The sequence below is a fragment of the Pristiophorus japonicus genome, chromosome 15 (genome assembly GCF_044704955.1).
Source record: "Pristiophorus japonicus isolate sPriJap1 chromosome 15, sPriJap1.hap1, whole genome shotgun sequence".
In the NCBI taxonomy this organism is placed as follows: Eukaryota; Metazoa; Chordata; class Chondrichthyes; family Pristiophoridae; genus Pristiophorus; species Pristiophorus japonicus.
The window spans coordinates 100,133,961-100,139,934 of NC_091991.1; the positions used below are offsets into that span (position 1 = coordinate 100,133,961).

Here is a 5,974-nt window from a genome sequence, read left to right on the forward strand (position 1 = left end):
GGTGACATAGCTCTGTCACAGCTTCCCTGTTGTAGTGGAGTCACTTGCCATACAGATCCTCAGTTAACTGGAGGTACAATGTTATGGTCCTGTATAACTCGTGTCCTGTGACGTCTCGATCATCTGCTCCTCCTTCACCCCATTCTCCCAACAGCGCAGGTCTTGCCTCCCTGAACTTGCTGCTCTCCCTTCCCCGCATTCTCCAGCCCCATGGCAGACCGAGCAGCATGCTCAAGTTTGTGCAGAATCATTTGGGCAGCTCCAAATAAATAACACAACATATTTTGTAGTCAACCACAGCATCCAACACAGCCAGAAATAAGCATAAAAGCCCACTGGCAGTCCAAAACAACTCACCAGATACTTACCTAAATCAAAGCAAGGTTCCCTTTAAATAACAGCCTCCCTTCCGACTGTTCCCACTGAGGATTTGTGAGCAGGTTTTAGATTGGATGAATCCACCATTCATGAAACTGAATTTGGGGGAAGTGTCCTTAAATTAAACAGGGGCAGGTCTCTCATTTACATATATTCATTACCTCCACTTTTCGGCATGTATTCTGGATGACCAAAACACATCTGACTCAATATGCCGGTGCACGCGAGTTTGTCGTACAAAATATGGGGGCCAACGCCAAATTTCTGGGTGCAAAATAGGTGTAAGCATCTTAAAATATTGGGAGCGGAGGACAATCTGCCTTCAGCCGTGCGATGTGTTTGAATTTCAGGACCGGGACGGGGAAAGAGTGTATGGGGCGGGGATTTACTGCTTTGGAGAAACAAGAGAGGAAAGAATGTTCCATACAATCTAGAATTGTCTGTTTTGAATTACTGTCCTGCACTTGCAGTAATGATTTTTGTAAACTCCTTTTCCAGGGCATTCGAACAGACGGGGAACTCAAACCAAACATCATGTCAAGATCTGACAATCACTCGATTGCTCAGGACCTGAATATCATCGGCCTTTGAACGTGGAAGGAGAAAATTTTGTCTGTTCTGTTTGTGGAAATGGATTTCAAACATCAGTGTGACTGGAAAAGCACCGAGACACACACACCCGAGTGAGAGTGTTCCAGTGCACAGACTGTGGAAAGAGCTTCAACCAGTTTGAAAGCCTGAAAAAACATCATAGCATTGACAGCAGGGAGAACCCGTACACGTGTTCTGTGTGTGGACGAGACTTCAACTGATCGTCCAACCTGGAGAGACACAAGGACACCCACACCATGGAGAAACTGTGGGAATGTGGGGACTGTGGGAAGGGATTCAATTACCCATCTGCACTGGAAGTACATCGGCGCAGTCACACTGGGGAGAGGCCATTCACTTGCTCTGAGTGTGGGAAGGGATTCACTCGGTCATCCCACCTGCTGACACACCAGCGAGTTCACACTGGGGAGAGGCCGTTCATCTGCTCCGAATGTGGGAAGGGATTCACTGTGTCATCCCACCTGCTGATACACCAGCGACTTCACACTGGGGAGAGGCCGTTCACCTGCTCTGAATGTGGGAAGGGATTCACTGTGTTATCCGACCTGCTGAAACACCAGCGACTTCACACTGGGGAGAGGCCGTACACCTGCTCTGAATGTGGTCAGAGATTCAGTCGGTCATCCCACCTGTTGATACACCAGCGAGTTCACACTGGGGAGAGGCCGTTCACCTGCTCTGAGTGTGGGAAGGGATTCACTCAGTCATCCAGCCTGCTGACACACCAGCGAGTTCACACTGGGGAGAGGCCGTTCACCTGCACCGAGTGTGGGAAGGGATTCACTCAGTCATCCAGCCTGCTGACACACCAGCGAGTTCACACCGGGGAGAGGCTGTTCACCTGCTCTGAGTGTGGGAAGCGATTCACTCGGTCATCTGAGCTGCTGATACACCAGCGAATTCACACTGGAGAGAAGCCGTTCACCTGCTCCGAGTGTGGGAAGGGATTCACTGTATCATCCCAGATGCTGATACACCAGCGAATTCACACTGGGGAGAGGCCATTCACCTGCTCCATGTGTGGGAAGGGATTCACTCAGTCATCTACCTTGCTGAGACACCAGCGAGTTCACAAGTGACTGCAGGGTTTGGATTCTGCTGTTGTCCCAGACTGAGTCGTGTCCATTCTGACAGTTGGGCTTTCTTTCTGCTGAGCTGATATTGATTCCACCTATAACAGGGCTGGAGTTTAATATTTGGGTTATTTGACAAATTAATCAGCAGGAATTGGGTCAGATAAAAAAATGATGCTGGTTTTGTTTGCATCCATACTTCACTCTTTAAAAAAACATGAGGAATAGGAGCAGGAGTAGGCCATTGGCCACTCGAACCTGCTCTGCCATTTAATAAGATCATGGCTGATCTGCTCTTAACCTCAGCTCCACTTCCCTGCCCGCTCCCCATCACCCTTCACTCCATTATCGCTCAAAAATCTGTCTATCTTCATCTTAAATATATTCAATGATCCAGCTTCCATTCGCTCTCTGGGGTAGAAAATTCCAAAGATTCACGACCATCTGAGAGAAGAAATTTCTCCTAATCTCAGTTCTAAATCGGCAACCCCTTATTCTTAAACTATGCCCCCTAGTTCTAGATTCCCCCACGAGTGGAAACATCCTCTCTATATCCACCTTGCTGACCCCACTCAGAATCATATATTTCAATAAGATCACCTCATCTAAACTCCAGTGAGTTTAGGCCCAACCTGCTCAACCTTTCTTCATGTCAACCCCTCCATCTCAGGAAACAAACTAGTGAACCTTCTCTGAACTGTCTCCAATGCAAGTATATCCCTCCTTAAATAAGGAGTTCAAAACTGTATGCAGTACTCTAGGTGTGGTCTCACCAATACCCTGTACAGTTGTAGCAGGACTTCTCTGTTTTTAGATTCCAACCCCCTTGGATTAAAGGCTAACATTCCATTTGCCTTCATGATTATTTGCTGTACCTGCACACTAACCTTTTGTGCTTCATACACAAGGACCCCCAGGTCCTGTTGTACTGCAGCATTTTGTATTCCCTCTTCATTTAAATAATTGTATTTTTTTCATGCCAAAGTGGATAACCTCATACTTTCCCCCATTATACTACATCTGCCAAGTGTTTGCTAATTTCTTAGCCTATCTATATCCCTTTGCACATGCATTGTGTGCTCCTCACAACTTGCTTTCCCACCTATCTTTGTATCATCAACAAACTTGGCTACATTACACTCGGTCCCTTCATCCATGTTATTGATTTGATTGTAAATAGTTGAGGCCCCAGCATCGATCCCTGTGGCACCCCACTAGTGACTGTTTGCCAACCGGAAAGTGAACCATTTATCCCAACTCTCTGAATTCTGTTAGTTGGTCCACCCTCTATCCATGCTAATATATTACCCCCAACCCCGTGAGCTTTTATGTTGTGCTGTAACCGTTTATGTAGCACCCTATCAAATGCCTCTGGTAATCCAAATACACTGCATCCACTGGTTCCCACTTATCCACCCTGCTCGTTACATCCTCAAAGAACTCCAGCAAATTTGTCAAATGTAATTCCCCTTCCATAAAACCATGCTGACGCTGTTTGTCTATATTATGCTTTTCCAAATGTCCACTACTGCTTCCTTAATAATAGACTCCAGCATTTTCCCAACGACAGATGTTAGGCTAACTAGTCTGTAGTTTCCTGTTTTCTGTCTCCTTCCTTTTTTAAATAGGGGTATTACATTTGTGATTTTCCAAACCGCTGGGACTCTCCTCTCTCCGCCGTGGCCCGGGTTTGATTCCCAGCTCACCACACTGCTGCTGCCCTAACCATCAGCAGAGCATCATTCGTTGCAGCGATACACAATACACTTCCGTGCTTGCTGTTTTAAAGTCAGCAGTAAATGACTAGACCTCTCTCCACATGTGGAACTAGATTTGCTGATTGACACTGCAAATGTTGCCAACATTTAACTGCAAGTGTCAGTACAATCACGGTTATCATTAGTCTTCCATGTACCTTCTTGCGCTGCATGACCCTAGATTATCACAGCACGGCTATCAGTCAATTCATTGCCAGTGTGGAAACAGACAACATTTTAAACTTAGCAACGTGTGGAAGACTGTAATCAGAGAGTGTCTTGGCCGTGGGCAGTGACATTTAACCTGAGCATTAAGATATTCATTAGGCCTGGGCTTTTCCTGTATTGCCTATGTTTAGGTTTCAAAGGCGATTTCCCAGCTCTGAATTCCCCGGCAGATAATTCATGGAGTGTTTGATCTAAGCGAGATTCAACAGCAATATCAGAAAATCTCTCCTTGATTTGCGACTCTTATCTCTCTTCAGCATCACGCTGCTAAGGACTGAATCTGTTATAATTTTACCTTGGCCCGGGGTCAGTGTGGCTCAGTGTGCTTTCGGCCCGTCTCTCTTTCACAACCCATCAGTGCCGAGAAAAGAACGGGGAATTTTACTGACATTTTATGTTCTGTAACTTTGAATAAACACTCCAGTGTATTTCACTCTGTCTCTGAGATCTAGCCTGGTGTGCAAGCTTTGTATCTTTATGAACACTTCAGCAGAACAATAAATCAACATATGGAACTAGAATTGCTGATTGACACTAAGTTTTGCCAACATTTAACTGCAGTGTGAGAACAACCACGGTTATCATTAGTCTTCCACGTAGCTTCTCGGGCTCCATCACTCTAACTTATCACAGCACGGCTATCAGTCAATTAATTGCCAGTGGGGAAAAATGCACATTTTGAACTTGAGCAAATTCCAGTGTTTCTGGAGCAAATTCTATTGTTTCTAGAGCTCCTAATTACTCTGTTTCTGGAAATGCTGATTCCCATGTTTCTGGTGCACTCTCCTAATTCCTCCTTATTCTGAAGGTCCTAATTCAATTGTTCCAGGAGCTCCTAATTCATCTCTTTCTGGTGCTCTTATTTCCCTGTTTATGGAGCTGCTAGTTCCCCGCTCTATGTTGCGCAAAATTCCCGTGTTTATGGAGCTCATAATTCCACTGCTTCTGGAGCTCGCTCCCAACTCCACAGTGTCAGGTGATCTCTTTCCTAATATCCTGATTTTGGGGCTCCTAATTTCCTTGTTTTTGGAGATCCGTATTGCCCCCTTTTAGGAATTCCTAATTCCTCTGTTTCTGGAGCTCTTTCATAATTCCACCAATTCTGGAGATCTAGAGAGATGGATAAGAATGAGAGAAGTCAGTGAGTGGGGTCATGGGCCAGTGATTGGGTCAGGAGTCAGTAAGTGTGGTCAGAGAGTGGGAGCAGAGAATGGGTCAGAGGTCAGAGAGTAGGGTCAGTGAGTGGGGTCCGTGGTCAGGGTAGAGTCAGGAGACAATGATTGGGATCAGAGGTCAGGGCATGGGGGTCAGTGAGTGGCGTTAGAGATTGGGGTCATGGGTAGACGATTGGGTTCAGGGATACGTGATTGGGATAAGTGAGTTGGGTCATGTGTCCTTTAGTTCTGGTGTCAGTGAATGCGGTCAGGGTTCAGGGAGTGGGTTCACGGTTCAGTGAGTGGAGTCAATGGGTGAAGGTAGTTGTTTAAGTGTGGTCAGGAATCAGTGAGTGCGATCAGGGGTCAGTGAGTGGGTTTAGATGTCAGAGAGTGAGGTCAATGAGTGGGGTCAGTGTTTTTTGAGTGGGGGCAGGAGTCAATGAGTGGGGTCAGGGGTCATAGAGTGTTCCATGTAGACGTTGCCCTCTCAAAATATCCTGTTTCTGAAGGTCCTAAGTCCTCTGTTTCTGGAGCACCTAATTCCCCCATTCCTAGAGCTCCTTCTTCTCCTGATTCTGGAGTTTCTAATTCTCATGCTTCTGGAGCATCTAATTCCCCTGTTTCTTCCAACTAAATCCCCTGTTTCTGGAGGTATTTGTTCTGTTTCTGGAGCACCTAATATCACTGTTTCTGGAGTTATTCTCCCCTGTTTCTGAAGATAATTTCTATATTTCTGGAACTAATGTCCCTGTTTCTGGATATAATTCCC

General features: G+C 46.0%; 1 pseudogene; it reads left to right on the forward strand.

The window, feature by feature from the left end:
- Window positions 1–1,031: 1,031 nt before the first annotated feature.
- Window positions 1,032–4,481, forward strand: LOC139281573 (zinc finger protein 135-like; annotated as a pseudogene).
- The last annotated feature ends 1,493 nt before the right edge of the window (window positions 4,482–5,974 follow it).